General features: G+C 47.8%; 1 long non-coding RNA gene across 2 annotated transcripts; it reads left to right on the forward strand.

Annotated features, from left to right (window-relative positions):
* The first annotated feature begins 7713 nt into the window (after positions 1-7713).
* LOC123593305 lies at positions 7714-16312 on the forward strand. Of its 2 annotated transcripts, XR_006710248.1 has the most exons (3): positions 7714-7886; positions 14491-14677; positions 15328-16312. It is a non-coding gene; the product is annotated as an uncharacterized LOC123593305 (long non-coding RNA). The 2 variants fall into 2 exon arrangements; XR_006710247.1 differs by lacking the exon at positions 14491-14677.
* The last annotated feature ends 1711 nt before the right edge of the window (positions 16313-18023 follow it).

The raw sequence follows: 18023 nt of genomic DNA on the forward strand, positions 1-18023 counted from the left end.
AGGACATCTGATACGCAATCCGGGGAGTAGGTTGGAAAAAATGACTTGATCTATTAGATGCCTACCTCCTGTGTTTCATGACGTTGTAGGGGGAACAGTTTTATTTACAAGGAGAAGCCATAATCTGGACCCGGGGTAGGAAAGAGCGGGGTGGCTTTTGTGTTGACTATCAGGGATGAGAGTCTGATTATCCTTGAGTAAAACCTTGTGAGACTCACTTTCACTTTTTTCCCTTATGGCAGTGACACAGTTTATGCATGTTTATAAATATTTAATGTGTTCGGTATTTATTCAGCATTCACTCATTCGTCCGTTCCTTTATTCAATCACCCAGAGGCACTGGGGACGTAGGATCCACGACGCAAGGCTCCTGCACATCTCAAGGTGCTGACAGGTTGCCTGTATGTTGGGAGAAAATAATAGACCGTGTGTGGGTTTGGTATGTACATCGGGGTCGCAGTGTGAAAATCTAAGAGGCCTTGTGGCAAAGTTAGTGAGGCTGGTTCCGGGGATCAATAAGAGGATGAGAACAAGGCTGGAGTGAAGGTGACAGGTGACACGTGCACCGGTGGGCCACCAGGCATTCGCTGGATGTGAGTCCCTTCTCGCAGGAGTCTCCCATGGGAGTCTCTCAGAAAATGCAACAGCCTCACTAGGCCTGATCCTGGAAAACAGCCCCTTCCAAATGGCTGTCCCAGTCAAGGGACGGACGGGAAAAGCTCAAAGACTTTTGTGTTGCTCTGGAGGCCACATGGCCAGAAGCAAAGGGGAACTCCAGGGGATCTCTCTTTTCCTTTTGGCAGAGGCACCTACACGGCAAAACACAGCCTTGCTCCAGGGGAGAGGGGGGAAGCCAGTGGGGGGGGGGGGTGCAGAGGGAAGCAGGGGAGGGCCTCTTATAAAGCTGAGCAGCCCAGACCAGCAGATCTGGTGGCCCCTGGCCCTGGGAGGCAGCCAAGTGAGACAGAGGACATAGGCTGCGGAGGGGACCCTTCTGCTGTCTCGTCCATTCCTGGAGTGAAGCACGTGTATCCTGACTCTTGATTATGCACGGGGCACCTGGGTGGCTCGGTCGGTTAAGTGCCCGACTTGGGCTTGGGTCATGATCTCATGGTTCGAGAGTTCGAGCCCAGTGTCTGGCTCCACGCTGACCGTTCAGAGCCTGGAGCCTGCTTCGGATTCTGTGTCTCCCTCTCTCTCTCCTGTTCCCCAGCTTGTGCTCTGTCTCTCTCTCTCTCTCCCTCTCAAAAATAATAAACATTAAAAAAAAAGGATTATGCTCATTTCTAGTTTTTCTTTGCAATTGCATGACTCTCCTTTTCAGCAAATCTCATTGGTGATACAAAGGAAGGCTTGCAATAGAGTTTCTCTTCAGCCTCCCTTGTCTCAGGAGCCACTCACTGGTTTCACACAGGAATGCAGGTTACAGAACTTCAGAAAAAAGTGTTCTAGGGACAGGGATCCCAAAACGGAAGTTCATTCTAGAATGATGTGAAGCTCTCAAAAATGTCATTCTAAGTGGATTCCGTTCTGCGCTTAATTCCAACAAAGGAGAAAAGAGAGAGGTAGCCAAAGACACAGGCGTGGCCGCACTGGAAACTGCTGGATCCAAGCAACATAACTGCCTTGTGCCAAAGATGGGACGAGAACACACACACACACAGCAAGGACACGTAGGGATACGTTCAGGATGGTAGCCCAGCATGACTAAGATGTGTGGAAAATGACAGAAAGGTTTTGATGGTTCTACTCTCTGTGAATTCAAAGTTGCATTTAACTGCATTTTCAGAGGCCTGAAAAACAATGGTTTGAACCAATAGGGCTGCACTTTTGTTTCTCTCTTAGGCAGCACAGGGTTGCTCTGGTGGCTTCACCATGCCACCAAAATCTGCCAGCTGCTCTACCATCCTTACTTAGTGAGTGGCTTCCATTTGCAAGTTTACCTCATGGCCCAAGAGGGCTGCCAGCGCTCCTACTATATTGGTGTTCCAGGCAGGAAGAAGAAGGAAGTGAGGGAGAGCAAAAAGGGTGCCATCTGAATGTGTAAGTTCCTTTTAAAGTAATTCCCCAGAAATCTCCCCAGCGACTTCTGCATACATCTGACTGACCACCTCATTTGCAAAGGAGGCTGAGAAATGTGGTTTTAAAGTGAGACACATGGCCGCATTCAACCCTCTGGAGATTCTGATTACTAAGAGAGCAAAGAGAATGGGCCATGGGGAGGCAACTAGCAGTTTTGGACACAAGCTCAAGGAAGACCGTGAACAAAGAGGGAAAGTTCCCTCCCTCCCCTTCTTAGTCTGGAGTACGTGGTGCACTATTAACAGGCAATAAAAGCCTCTAGCAAATTTTCTTCCACCCTCTCTTTAAACGTTAAAGGAAAGTTCAGACCCAGGGAAGTGTGACAGAGCAGCATTTAAAATGATTTCAAGTTCCAGCTCCCCGGATAAGTTTCAGCGCAGGGTGCTGAAAAGGACTCAGAAATCCAGAGAACGTGATGAGGGAGGGACTTGAACAGGAATCCCATTTTCTGAAGTGCGTTCCACGAGACGTCGCTCTGTGTTACACGAAGAAATGGCTCCTTGGCCGAAAGACTGGGAAACTCTGGGCTAAAACAAGTTAAGCTGTTTATTTAAATAAAAAAAAAAAAAAATTGGAGTCATAAACATGCTCACATACCTTATGATTTTTTGTTTTCCTTTCTAAAAGGGAGCATTTCCAAGCTTATTTGATCATGGAAATCACTTCTTGCAGAGCATGCCGTGGGACAAGGGTTCTAGAGTAAACATTTGGGACATAGAGATGTGGTCAGAGGCTGCCTCCTTACCTGCCAGGCTCTAGCTTTCTCAGAGCACTGCCCGCATCAAAATCATCCTAGCCTCACTGCGGGCCTACTAAATGTAATGTTGGGTCCATGGCCTGAAAATCTGCATTTTCCCAAGCTCTCTTGGTAATTCTCAAAACTCACTGGCGTTTGAGGTCCACTAGACGACAGAGCCGAGCCTCCACTTTACAAATACTATGACTTGAATTCACCTCCAGGTGAGCTCCTGCTGGCCCCCTCAAAACTCATTTCTCTCATCGCCATTTGGTACCCGGATAATTTCCTCAGCGCTGTGCACGGCAGCCTGCATTTATCTTTATTGCCGTTCTCTTTATTGATTTAGGTCCACCTCTGCAATTCGTCAAGCTTGGATTGTATTTTAATCTTGTCCTCCCGAGTAGCTAAGATCCCTTCCAGCTTTGTATCATGCCGACATCTGATTAGCTGGGTCTTGATTCCATCCTTCAAGTCATTAGTGGAAATATTAAATGGTGCTGGGTTAACACAACGGTCTTCAGGCCTCTCTGCAGATGTATGGCTCCTATAACTGCCACTGGTCTCTTCTCGGTGCCGTCATAGGTTGGACATCGCAGCCAGCGTTTCGGTTGAAGGTTTTTGCCTCCTTTACAAGTCCACACGTACAGGGTAAATCTAGGTAGACGAAAACAGAACTACCTAATGAATCAATTCAATAAACATTAGAGCAACAAAACGTCTTTAAGGCATGCTATGATTTTCCTCTCACTCCAATGGCGTGTGGGCCACAGGGTGAAGAAGCTTATCCCAAGTGCGTGCGTTAGAAAGATCAATTTTTCTGTAAAAGGCGGCTCAGCTCCATCTTTGAGCCACACCATTCTGGGCTGAGCCAGGCTCACAACAATCAGCTTGTACGTAGTAAGGCGGTGAGAGCTCGCTTTTCTGAACCTTTCCTGAGTGCTAGCTACTGTTCTTACCTCTTTAGAGGCGTTCACTCTTGGGATGCTTAGAACTCTCCCCCGATGTGAGCGCTGGCTGCTTCAGCGCCCTCTTCTGGACGGGCTGTCAGAGGCACAGAGAAATTGGAGAGCCTGCGCGAGGTGCCAGCGCTGAAAAAAGTCAGAGCAGACAAACTCAGGCAACCTGCCTGGTTCCCTCACTGGACTCTGGACCACCACCCTGTGTGGCTACAGCTGTGACGGAGTGAGCAATTTGGTCGGAAAGGCCTACCCAGGGCTCAGAACCCAGAAATTACCAGCAAGACTGTGCGTGGTGTTAACGGGTTTTTATCAGTTGTCTTACTGAATGTTTGGGAGCTGTCAATCGGGATTAGCTGCACCTGTTGTACAGATGACAAGATAGAGGCACCGATATTCCCCCCCCCCCCCCCAATCCACCCCAGCTCCTGCTGACTCCGTCCCCAGGCTGGCCTGGAGGACACCTGCCAAACAGCCGGGGCCCTGAGGACTCCCCAGGGCAGTGGGGGTGGAGAGACTAGCACCACAGGTCACGTGTTCAGTCCTCCCCACCCTCCCCACTACCCAGAAATTCCTTCTGGGGCCTCCCCCGCAAACCTGCAGCAAAGTGGGGCTGGGCTGAAATTTTCTCCCGTTGAACAAACACGCTCACTCACTCCAGGCTGGGCCTGGCCTCATTCCAGCAGCTGAACGAGACCAGGCCCTGCCTTCGGAGATTTGAAAGTGGAGCAGACATCAGCCAACAGTCCCCACTCACCCTGACCCCGGGGCGGAGGAGGAAGCGGAGGTGTCACCCAGCTGTCACCTGCTCTGGGAGAGCCGGCGGGAGCCAGCCAGGCTTCCTGCAGGGGGCGAGAGCTGGGCCTTGAGGTCGGGTTTCAGCGGCAGCCGAGGGGCAGGCGGGTGGCTTCTGGGGGCTTCTGAGGGCGACCGACGCCTGGCGAGCACGGAGCACCCACAGGCAAGTGCCTGCCTGGCAACAGGCAAGCCCCATCCTCACCTCAGTCCTCAGACTCAGCCCGTCAACCAGGCCCCGGCAGCTCCCTCCTGAACTGACGCCCATCTCCTCCATCAGTAGAGCCACGGCAGCCAAGGACAGGGCCCCCGGGATAAAAACCTGTCCCCAGACGGACACTTTGCCGTGGCGGGTGGAGGAGACCTGGAGACACGCGTCTTTGTTCTCCCAGTTGGCTATGAAGCACTTCGTCCTTTGGCCACCAGAGGGCGACAGTCGCCCACACATCGGCTATTGCTGCATCCTGGGGCATCCGCCCGGGACATCCGGGAGGCTGTGGAAGAGGACTTTGTCACTGAAATTTCGTGGGGACTTCTTCCCCCCCCCCCCCCCCCCAGCTTTTAAACGCCTTCAAAGCGGCGTATTCCAATCCCAGGGAGCAGCCTAGTTTAGGGATAGCACCTTAGGTACCAGGATACCAGATCCGGGGAGTCTAGACGACTGGTGCAGACTCGGGCTCTGACCCTCCCCAGCCTGAACTGTCTCCTCTGTAAAATGGGATGGTTTCCATGACAGGAGGGAAGTGAAGGGGCTCTGAAGGACACAACGCATGACGAAGAAGTTTTGATCAAAGCTGTTTCTCCTCCTGGTGTCAGTGCCAGTATCCTGCTGGTCACGGAGAAGGATGGGGAGGCCAAGGAGCCCGCCCACCATGACCTCGGGTGTCCTGGAAGGTGACTGTGTCCCTACTTCCGAGGGCAGGAGGGAGGCAGGGAAGCTGGGACAGGGTAGGTGGTAGTTCACAGGGTGACGGCTCTGGCCCTGGTTCTGACACCGCCTCACAGTGTGACCTCACGTGTGCCTGGCCATCTGTGCCTCTGGACCTCCCAGCGCCCTCCCAGCTCTGCCATTGCAGTATCTCCCAGCCTGCGGTCCTCTGAGCTGTTTTGAGAGAGAAAGATCACTGCTGTGGGAGTTGGAGGGAGGGGCTGAAGAATAGCCCCCATGCACCTGGAGATGGGAGTTTCCCTCTTCCTTTGAGCCTCGATTTTCTTATCTGTGGAATGGGCAGGTTAGACTAGGTGATCTCTAACCATTGTCTCTTCACCCTGTCTCAGTAAATACACACAGAGTTCATATTGGTACTAATTAAACAAACAAACGTGCCTCCGCCCAACCTGGCCAGGTCTCCAGGGACAGACACTCTGGGGCACATACAAGTGTCAGTTCTGGATCCTGAGCTCCCCACCCTTCTTTCTCCTTGCCAAAGCTCTCTCCCCTCTGGGTCTCTAGTGTGCTGTCTACGACAGATCATTTTGTCTTCGGGGGCTTCTTCTGTCTCCATCCACAGCCCTCCATCCTCCCAAGTGAGGGAGCTGTCCACAGCTTTGTCCTTTCTAGTCCCTGTCCCCAGTGCATGACCCACCCACAGCCAACACATAGGGCTATTCCATAAACAGGAGCTGGATGAATATTTAAAGGGAAGTAGTAAGTACTATATTAACAACTTACATGGATGTTGTAATGATCCACAGTGAAATATTCCCTCACCTCTTTGCGAAATTATCATTCCAAACCACGGAATACATTAGGTTTTATGATCTACTCGCTTCCTTGGGGAAATATAAATCTTGAAACATCATCTTCATAGGACAGGGCAAAGAGTCCCCTGGGACACAAGATGTTTAAGAACGTTAACGGAGAATCAGAAATAGTTTGCGATTAATATCGGGGTTTTGTTTATGGGCACAAATAAATCCCTGGTGTAGGGCTGACCTGTAAAAATCTGTCCAAGATGAAAACTCTGATTGCAGATGATGGAAATGGGGAAACAATCTGAATTTAAAGAGGTGATTTGGGGTGCAGGGTTGCAGTGTTTAGGAGCTAATATTTTCTGACCGTAAATTTGTATGCTGTTCAAACATTCCTAGCCACCCACTAAAATAAATATGATAGAGACTAGGAATTTATATCAACGGTCTACAGCCATCCAAGTTTTGTAAGTAGGTCGTGTGAAACAGGGAGGTTCTTGTTCCTAGGGTCGTTGAAAGATCCCCCCTCAGCCCTGTTGCACCATCACTCAGGTGAGGCCCCCGCTGTGAGATGCTCAACGTTGGAGGGTTGGAGAGAAAGCTGTGTCAGCGTCTGGGGCCTCGGGTGACTGGAAGTAGGGGGTCCTCCTGGGAAGAGAATTGCTTTGGGGGTGAGGAGACCCACGTGTGCCCTCTCACTCAGTAGCTCTCTGGGAGGTTAGGCAGGCCTCTTCTTTGTTTACAATCCATCACAGACTCCTCATAGCTTCTCGAACAAAGTCGAACCCTCAGAAGCTCTAGCCTGGGTCATAAAATCCTCTGTGACTTGACTCTGCCCCTTTCTCCAGGATCATTTCCCATCACACCAGGCTTTCGGGACTCAGTACGTCCTCTCCACTTCTTGGTCCCTTAACCTGCAGCTTCTTCCCAGAATATCCTTCCTCTTTGAGCCATTTGGTACACAAATTGCTATTTTTTAAAAACAGCATGATGGTCTTGTCTCTCAAGCCTTCTCAATGGCTCCTGGGGAGAGGTAGTTTCTCCTTCCTTTGAGTTTCTGGTAAACCCTGAACATCGCGCTCTCCCTCTGTCTTGCGACCTCCCTGTACACAGAATTACAGAACCTACTTCCCTGCCTTACTGGTCTTGGACTTGGCCAAGGGGCTTGATTAAACCAGTGCGATGTGAACAGAAGAGCCAAGGCCTAGGGGCGCCTGGGTGGCGCAGTCGGTTAAGCGTCCGACTTCAGCCAGGTCACGATCTCGCGGTCCGGGAGTTCGAGCCCCGCGTCGGGCTCTGGGCTGATGGCTCGGAGCCTGGAGCCTGCTTCCGATTCTGTGTCTCCCTCTCTCTCTGCCCCTCCCCCGTTCATGCTCTGTCTCTCTCTGTCCCAAAAATAAATAAACGTTGAAAAAAAAAAGAGCCAAGGCCTTAAGAGGCCATGTGTTTTCGTGTTCTCTAGTGCTTCTTTGATTTTCCATGGGAAGAATGTGTCTCTGACAGCTGCTCTCCCAAGGAGAATATGGAGTCACCTGGAGCCAATCTGAATCCAGCCCTTGTCTGGAGCCAACCCCAGCTGCCCTCAGCCTGGAGCAGAGCTGCCTTCACCAAAGCACAGACACGTGAGTGAAAAAAATAGATGCTTATCGTCGGACGCCACTGAGTTTTGAAGTGGTTTGTTATGCAGCAATATGTGTCAACGGCCGACCGATGCACCATTTCACCTTGGGGCCGGAGCTCAGAGAGGAAGTGCATGTAGAGGAAACCATCTGCTAATTTCGGAGGAGTTAAAAAATACTGGGGCTGGTGCTCTAAGCCTCTCAGAGGAGTCCACCTTCGGTGCGATGACATGTCTGATAGTGGTGCGTGGGGAGGCAGCACCTTCCAGAAATGGGCAGAGGTAGTGCCCTGGCTTCCTATTCGATGCTGGGACAGAGATCCAGGAATTCCCACATGTCCGGTAGGGGGTGACGAATGTCTGGGGGGAGCTCTCTGGTTTATATAGATGAGAGATTAGCACCACAAAGCACAGGCCCTTGGGATCTCAGGGTTGCACAAGGTCTCCAGTTATCAGCCTGACATGCCCAGATCAGACAAGGACCAGCCACCGGGGGTCCCCAGGGAAGACCCCAGCACAGGCTGCCCTTATAGTATGACCACATAGCAGTAGAGGATAGATACATGTTGTTTTAAGCCACGGCAGCAACAGAAAACGGCTGCAAGCTGGAAGCCTGTTGCTACTCTCCAGCAGCAGGGGATTGTCTGATATAATCTTGTTTTTGTAAAGAAAACAATGACAGAGACTTATGGGAGAGAGTATAGAGCTGTGGTTACAAGTTCGGCCTTTGGAGGTAAACAGATCTGGAGGTCTTCCTCTGGTTCCACGCTTCCCAGCTGTGTGATCCTGGGCGAGTGACTTACCCTCTCCCAGCCTCAATTCCTGCATCGGTAAATGTCATATTGTTGTTGTGGGAACTGAAATGTGCCTGCTATACAGTGAGCGCCCACTAAACAGAAATATCTATTATTATTATTATTATTATTATATTATACAAAAAGACCTACAGCAATGTGACAGTCATCTTGGGGTGAGGATGACTTTATTTTTGTCCTCGTTTTCTGATTTTTCTATCATGGACAAAATTTCCTTTGGAACACGAGAAAAAACAATACCAGGTGAATTGAAACAAGGGAAGAATCTGAAAATGTTTAGAGCTTTTTATATGTCTGATTTGTTCTCAAACAATGAGCTAGATGGAGTTTGTTGCCTCTTGGGTAATGTTCCCATTTACTTTAATTTTTACAAGCTAGTTGCAAATAAATGCTCTCCAATGCCAGTTCTTTTAAACCATTTTTTAAAAAAGCACAACGGACTGCTTTTGCCCACGTGGTTTGTTCCCAAGACCTTGCGGTGGAAGGGACCCTAGTGGGGCACGCGGCCCTGGGAGAAGCGCGTGGGGTGCAGGAAGCCGGGTCTTCTGAGAATCCAGGGTTGGGTGGGAGCATCTTGGGACAGAGGGCAAGCGGGCTGTTGCTTGATACTAGGCTCCGGGAGGAAAAAAAAAAAAAAAAATCAATGTTCAATTGTGGTTTTAAGGAGATTATGTTTACTTAAGAAAGTCATTAGTTGTGGGTATTTCTTTGCAAATGGCTTGAAACCGCATCTTTGCTTAGCTATGCAAATGTTAGCAGGTAAAGCGAATTTTATTTCTAATTTTAATTCACCAAACATATCGAGTGCCCACCGTGTGCCGGGTAGACTGGAGAGTGGATTTGGGCGAGTGGATGAGGAAAAATAGATAAATCAAGGGCTCCAATTTCCCTGAGCCTTATTACCTACTTTAACATTTCCCCATATTTGCTTTATTTTGCTATTTCTTTTAAAATTGTTTTGCAAAGCCATTTGAAAGTAATTTCCAGACAGCGTGACTCTTTATCCCCACCGATTTCAGCATAAACCTCTTAAAGATAAGAACATAGTCCTGTATCACCATATGCTATTATTACTAAGAAAAATCAGTAAAAATTCTGTAATATCTAATACTAAGTCTATATTCAAACGACTCTCTCTCGCTCTCTCTTTTCAGCTGTTTTGTTGTCATCGACACCGATGCTGTGTTTTGAATTGCCTGGAGTAAAAATGACCTTTGCTCCGTGTAGCCAATGGCACTGTGTTCATCCCCTAGCACCCGCTTGCACAGCAGAGTCCTGTTGGAAAGAAAGTCATGGGCTCAGCAGGGCTGCCTTGCACCTTCCCCTTATGTGACAACAAATATCATGTCTCATAAGAGAAGCTGGTCCCTTTTGACTCCCCTTTCCAACGCTACCCAGGAAGAGCTTACGCTCTCATCCCAGAGCAAAGGCTCAGATACACACCTTGCCTGATGTCACCACCTAGAAAGTGGCAGAGTAGAGCGACTCTGAACTGAGTTGTGTAATTACAAAGCTAGAGCTCTAGGGGCTCCCGGGTGGTTCGGTCGGTTGAGCGTCCCACTGGCTCAGGTCTTGATCTCACAGTTCATGGTTTGGAGCCCCGCAGGGGGCCCTGTGCTGGCAGCTCAGAGCCTGGAGCCTGCTTGGGATTCTGTGTCTCCCTCTCTCTCTGCCCCTCCCCCGCCTCAAAAGTAAATGAACATTAAAATTTAAAAAAAAATTTTTTTTTAACATTTATTTATTTTTGAGACAGAGAGAGACAGAGCATGAACGGGGGAGGGTCAGAGAGAGGGAGACACAGAATCGGAAACAGGCTCCAGGCTCTGAGCTGTCAGCACAGAGCCTGACGCGGGGCTCAAACTCACGGACCACGAGAGATCATGACCTGAGCCGAGGTCGGCTGCTTAACCGACTGAGCCACCCAGGTGCCCCTAAAATTTTTTTAAAAAAGAAAACAAAGATGGAGCTCTGCTCGTCCCCCCCCATCCCCCCTGCCTCCCCTTCTCCCACGTGCAGGAACCACTGGAGTGAATAACTCTGACACCAAAGTAGGAAGCGGACCCAGCTCAGTGGAGGCGATTACTGTCCAATGGTGATCCCCCTCACAGTATGCCACAGAAACCATGGCAAGAGCTTCAAGGAAACAAGAGCATTGCCTTCTCCAGAATGACTCCCCTGACAACCTGTTGACTTAGCTCAGGCTGCCATAACAAGGTGCTGAAGACGGGGGAGGCTCAGACAGCAGCTCTCTACTTTCTCACAGTTCTGGTGGCTGCAAGTCCAAGGTCAAGGTGCCATCAATGTTGGTTTCTATGAGGCCTTTTTTCTGGCTTATAGACACCTGCCTCTCGCCGTGTCCTCACGTGCCCTTTCCTCTGTGCGCACTCAAAGAGACAGACGGAGCTTTCTTGTGTCTCTTATAAGGACACAGTCCTTATTGGATTAGGGCCCGACTGTTATTATCTCATTTAACCTCAGTTTCTTCCTTCAAGGCCCTGTCTCCAAATATAGTTATAGCTTAGGGCTTTGGCATGTGGATTTTGGGAAACATGATGCAATCCATCACGCCTGTTCAGTGTTTTTACTGAAAAGCAAATATTTTGGTTGCATCTAAGTTGGGTTTAGCACAGTGTAGATGGTGGTCTGCCTAGCCTAGATGCTTCTTTACAATCCTGACCATTCCCCCTGCTTAAGCGAGGTTCCCCTGGCTTTACCCATTGACCCAGAAAAAGGAAATGCCAACTGATCACATCCTGGAGAAAAACCCGGCTCAGCCCTCAGTTTCTTCCTATAGTCTTCTCCTCACACCCTCCCGCTGTAGAAACTGAAAATGCCAAACATTCACTGCCCTGTCTCCTTTGCACCAAGCAGGACCATGACCAGGGCTTGGCCAAATCAGACTCGTGCCAGTGATTTGAAGTGTAGCCTGCTGAAGCGGAGGAGGGATCCTGCAGAAGCCCCTCCGGCAAGGCGTCGGGAGCAACAGCAGCCAAACAGTTTCCCGAGGTGGCAGATCTGGAGGCTGCCTCAGTGGGGCAGCAGCAGTGGGGTCTCTGCTGGGCCAGTGATGAACATGGTTTCCAACACTGTCCCAGCTGCGTGGCTTCTGAGGCCCTCTCGTATGCTCTGTGTGCTACTCAGCGTCCTACGACAAAGTTGTTGCCGGTGTGAATTACTGAGTAGATTTCTTCCACTTGCAATGAAGAACTCTGGCTGCTACCTCACCACCTCTGAAGGCCGTGCAGGCACGATCCATTACTAAAAGGAATCGTCTTACCTATTAGCTAAGCACAAGGGATGCTGCAAACTTCCTTTTCTTTCCAAATGTACTCTTTCTCTTGGAATAATTTTAAATATACAGAAAAATTGCAAAGGTGGTACAGAGTATTCTCATATACTTTACAACCAATTTCCTCTATTATTATTTTTTTTTAGAGAGAGAGAGAGAGAGAGAGAGAGAGGATGGGGGAGGGGCAGAGGTGGGAGGGAGAGAGAGAATCTTAAACGGGCTCCATACTCAGTGAAGAACCCCACATGGGGCTCGATCTCATGACTGTGAGATCGTGACCTGAGCCGAAATCAAGAGTCGGATGCTCAACCAACTGAGCCACCCAGGCGCCCTAGTTTCCTCTATTATTAATATCTTACTTTAGTATGGTACAGTTGTCACAGTTAATAAACCGTTACTGATACATTATTGTTAACTAAAGTCCAAACATTATTTAGATTTCTTTGTTTTTACCTATTATACTCAGTGTCCATTTTCTGTACCAGGTCCCCATCCCAGATTTAGTTGTCATGTCTCCTTAGTCTCCTCTTGGCCATGACAGTTTCTCAGACTTCCCTCGTTTTTGATGATTAGTTCTGAGGAGTACTCATTGGACGTTTCATAGAATGTCTTTCTATTGGGACTTTTCTGATATTTTTCTCATGATGAGACTGGGGTTATGGGTTTGGGGGTAGGAAGACCACAGAGGTAAGTTGCCCTTCTCATCATATCATATCAAGGATACATCCCATCAACATGACTGATCACTGTTGATGTTGAACTTGGTCAGCTGGCCCAGGTTGTATTTGTTATATTTCTCGACTATCAAGTGACCCTTTTTTTTTTTTAGAGAGAGACAGCATGAGTGGGGAAAGAGGGGTACAGGGAGAGAGAGAGAGAGAGAGAGAGAGAGAGAGAGAGAATCTCACGCAGGTTTCACACTCAGTGCAGAACCCAATGTGGGGCTTGATCCCATGAACGCATGACATCATGATCTGAGCCAAAATCAAGAGCTGGATACTCAACTGACCGAGCCACACAAGTTATCAAGTTACTTTTGTTCTTTCTTTCCATTGTGTAGTCTTTGGAAAGAAGGAGCCATGATAGCTCCCCAACTAACAGAGGAAGTAATGATTCACTTCCTTGTGTGTGGGATAGCTTCTGCACAAAAATTTCTTTTCCTTCCTTCCTTCCTCCCTTCCTTCCTTCCGTATGTAGGTATTTAGTACTTATTCAGATCAGTATGGGCTCATGGGTATTTATTTTATATTTTGGATTATAATCCAGCCCTATTTTATTTATTTTGTTGCTTCCATATCCCATTAGCATACCCTCCATCAATGTGGGCTTTAAAATCTGTTTCGTTAGCACTTTCTTCCTTTGGCATTGTAAGGTGTTCAAGGCTCATCTTGCCTATTTCCCGCACCATGCTGGGGTTGGCCGTTTCTCTAAGGAGTGTCAATTCCTTTCACTGGAGAATGGTATTTGAAACCACGGTTCGGGTGCTAGGTATGCTTGTAGCTACTGAACGGTTCTGGCCATTTCCTAAGCCTCTCAGCTGAGAAGACAAGATGTACATGGGTACACTAACCTGTGTGTATACGCACACCTATACGTACTCTATGTGCGACCGTCTGTGTTTATATTAAGTTGAGTAGGAATTCATAGTCTTATCCCCAACTCCCATCCATTGCGCACTTAGCACCTGCGAACCTCCCACGCCCACAATGAGAAACCTCTCCCCCATCTGCCATCCATTTACGTCAGTGTCCAATTCCAGTGTACCCACAAAGTAGGTTCAGAATTAACCCTCACCCCGATGGGAAACAACTTTGTCAACTACAGTAGAAGAGGTTTATGTGTCATTCCTTTTGTCTTTAGTTGTTTTTTTTTTTAATTTTTTTTTTTACATTTATTTATTTTTGAGAGACAGAGAGACAGAGCACAAGTGGGGAGGGGCAGAGAGAGAAGGAGACAGAATCCGAAGCAGGCTCCAGGCTCCGAGCTGTCAGCACAGAGCCCGACGCGGGGCTCCAACTCACAGACCGTGAGATCACGACCTGAGCCGAAGTCCAGCGCTTAACCGACTGAGCCACCCAGGGGCCCCGCTTTTGCCTGCTTTTGCCTTTAGTTTTGCAGACACCACTAACTCGCAAAGTTACCTCAGGCAGCACCTTCTGCTCCACCCCTTTCAGTAAGGCTGTTTGACTTTTGTGCAAAATCCCTTTTTTCTCCCGTTATGCAGATCTCAGCCCAGACGGAGTCAGCCTCAGACAGTCCCTAGGACCCCTTCTTTCTCCTGACCATCCTTCCTCTTTTCTATCCTCTGTCGTCTTCCTGAAACCTGCTAGCCCTTTCCCTGGGGTGGGCCGGGGAATATGAGCTCGGTCTCGAACCTGAAGGAGCAGAGGAGAGTTCTTCCCATCAAGGAGTGATGCTCCATAGACCTCCGGGGGATGAGGTCCAAGGTCCCAGATCCCCCAGAGGATAGAAACTATAAAACAAGAACCATTTTCTCTTCTTAGGGTTCATGGTCTCTCGGAGAGTTACTTCCAGTATATTGTTTTTCGAACTTAGCCACCATCCACAGACATGAGGATGGAAAGGAAGACAGGGGTGAATGGGAACAGGGAACAGTGTCCCGCCACGTGGAAGACTGTGTGGACTGGCTGCAGGGTTGGGTGAGAGTCAGTCAGGCCACAGTTCCACAGGGTAAGGATTCTCCCCAATCAAATCGTTCATGGAAACAAAATTTCATTCGCTTTTAAACATTATGTTCTTCAAATTTCTCTGTTATGTCTATTTTAAAAAAATCACCAGTGTATTGGAATACTTTGAAAACTCACCCACTCCTGCCTGAAAGGTGATCTAATAACAGTCTGGTGCCTGTCATAATCTCTGCGGCTCTGGCCTGGGGGTCCCCAAGTTTGAAGTGGCGTCCCTCATTCTGGCCCCGGGGGTGCGGAGGGAGCCCGACAGCCCATCGTTTCTTGCCTTTGATAAGCACCTTCCTTATACGAATTGCACCTTCCCCTGAAGTTACTTTTCCGGCTTTACCCCTCACCCCACCCCTTCTGTCCCTGTTTAAAAGGAGGCTATTCAGACAGCTTGAGAACAATGATGCTTCGGGATGGTTTAATCGGGGAAAGGAAACCTGTAGAGGGTCTTATCTGGGGTGAGTGTCTCAAGCATCCAAGATTATCTCCCTGTCACCTTGTGACCCATCTTCTTCATGCCACCTTTTAATTTTGGTAGCAATTACGGTGTATCTGGATAATGCCCATTAGCATATTCATGGTCATCTCTTCACATTTATTGTCCACACGACTCATTAATCTTCATCTACTTTGTGTGTTTGACAGCTCAATCTATTTTGCAATCTCTGGGAAGCAGCCATAGCCCCCCAAAGCCTTTGTTTTCCTGTAAATAAACGGTGTTGGGACCAGAGGACAATGGTGCATCCCGTGGTGATTGACACCAGCCACGGCTACTAATCAGGATGGGACTTCATCGCCAGCTGAGTCGAGTGCATTATGGGGCCATTGTTCCAACGCTGCCAGGGCAAGAACACACACAGCCAGTCACCTTCGCAAGATGGGTTGATTGTTCTTCAAGATTAGACCGAGTTGCCTTATTATCCGTCCCAGACAACAAGGCATCTCACCCAAACAGACGCATGTGCAGGGATGGCCGGTGCGCTGGCCAGATTTGAATTGCTAATGTATAATCTGCCCGGCACAGATGTGCAATGAATATTTGGATGTTGTTTTGCCCGTCAGTCGAAGAGGCTGAATGGATGAGGTGATGAGTATTCAGTGATGGGTCCTGGACGTTGGCCAACAGCAGAGTTTGAGAACTTGTGCTGACGATAATCAGACTACCCTGCAAAGTACCTTTGCGGTACTTTAGCAGCAAATTCTGTTAGAGACTGGTCGGTGGAAAGTTCCCTTTCCTTTTTGGTGCAATGAGATGTTTTGTTATGTGTTTCAGACTTGGAAAATGTATAGAAGTTGCCTTTATCGTGCCCTCACCTACCAACACTTGAGGCTGTGAGTAATGCAGAGCTCACTGGTTGGGTTTGAATTCCCCGTTTTCTAGCTTATTTGTTTAAGCTCATTTTGCCTGTTAAAATGTGGCTGAAAAATTCTATCAACCATATAGAGCTGCTACGAGAATCCAATGAGTTGATGTACATAGAATAAGCCCTAGAACAGTGCCTGGCTTAAGCATGTGCTCAACAAATGTTAACAATTACCATATTATTGGTCATTTGCTTTTTCTCAATGTCACTGTGGTCAAGTAGATTGGATACACTGAAAATAAAGTTAAACCATGTTCATTACGTCAGGATGTCTCCTGGCCTTCACTATGCTGCTTTATCTGGCACAACTCCAGGTGTATGGGACATTTCCCATATTTATATGATCACGGAGTCCTTTTACCTGAAGCATCTCTTACAGCTTATTCCCCCAGAACATACTATAGGAAAAGCTGCCTAGAATATAACACATTTGCAAAGCTTTAAAAGAAAAACATGGGATTCAAGAGTGTATATATAATCAAGCTACTTATATGTGAAAGCAGTAGGAATTAATTATGCAAATGCCTATATTCTCTCTGAAAAATATGTCATTCAAAGGTAGTATTCCACATGGAGGGAACACAAGGATGGCAGCTAAGAGCTTGTAGGAACGCAGTGAGACCAGTGGATTGCACTGAAGTAAGTCTAAGCAATCATAGCGAATATCTTGTTAAATAGACATCAAAAGATTAAAATACCTTGAAAGAAATTATTTATATTAAAATAATGGGATAACAGCATATAACAATGCAGATCAAAAGAATGAAGAATGGGAAAGAGAAAGCAGGTGATTTAAAAAAATTTTTTTTAAGTTTTATTTATTTTTGACAGAGAGAGAGAGAGAGGGAGAGGGAGAGAGAGTGAGTGGGGGAGGGCCAGAGAGAGAGGGAGAGAGAGAGAATCCCAAGCAGGCCCTGCGCTGTCAGCACAGAGCCTGACGAGAGGTTTGAACTCACACACTGTGAGATCATGACACAACCTGAAACTAAGAGTCAGACTCTTAACCGACTGAGCTACCCAGATGCCCCAGAAAGCAGGTAATTTTTTTTTAAGAAAAAAAAAAAAAAAAAAAAGAAGGTAGAACAGATTATCATCTATCTATCATCTATCTATCTATCTATCTATCTACCTACCTACCTTCCTACCTATCTAAAGGTGTAATAAAAGCAATTCTGGTAATTGTTCATTAAACATCAAAGGCTGGGGTACCTGGATGGCTCAGTCACTTAAGTGTCTGACTTCGGCTCAGCTCATGATCTCACAGTCCATGATTTCAAGCCCCATGTCAGGCTCTGTGCTGACAGAGCGTGGAGCCTGCTTCAGATTCTGTGTCTCCCTCTCTCTCTGACCCTCCGCCATTCACACTCTCTCAAAAATAAGTAAACATTAAAAAAAAAAATCAAAAAAAAATCAAAGGCCAATACTCTTAGATATGAAGGGGGAAAAACCCCCTAAATCCAAGTTTGCTCCTCTTATTAAACAAACCAAAAAATAAAATATTCTAAGTTAAAATATGGGTAAAATATGATTAATCAAGTGTGATCAAGAAAATCAGGCTTGGGAATATTAATATCAAACAATGCAGAATTCTACTTAGAGAGTATTACATGTTAGCAATTTCTTTATTCCAGTCCCTTGCACAAGGTGGGTCCTAAACAGATAGTAGGTTTATTGTAAAAGTGGAAGCAATTGGCAAAATGTATGTGGGAAGGGATAGTTTGCTTGCCAGGGCCATTGAGTGGACTATTTTAAAGGATCTCCATTTTAAGTACTGGAGAGGACACCTGCTTTGTCTGCCTGACTCACTGACCTCTGCCTCCTTCCTCTGCCCTGGGCTTCCTTCTCCTAGCTGTAGGAGTCCTGCTGCTGTGGGATCCTGGGTTCTGGATCCTGGCCACAGTCTGTGGGAGTCAACCTGCGCCTAGCAAACCGTAGAAACTTGCCCCTGACTGGCTGCATTAAGAGAAGGGTCTGTCT

Source organism: Leopardus geoffroyi, chromosome D4 (genome assembly GCF_018350155.1).
Source record: "Leopardus geoffroyi isolate Oge1 chromosome D4, O.geoffroyi_Oge1_pat1.0, whole genome shotgun sequence".
Classification (NCBI taxonomy): Eukaryota; Metazoa; Chordata; class Mammalia; order Carnivora; family Felidae; genus Leopardus; species Leopardus geoffroyi.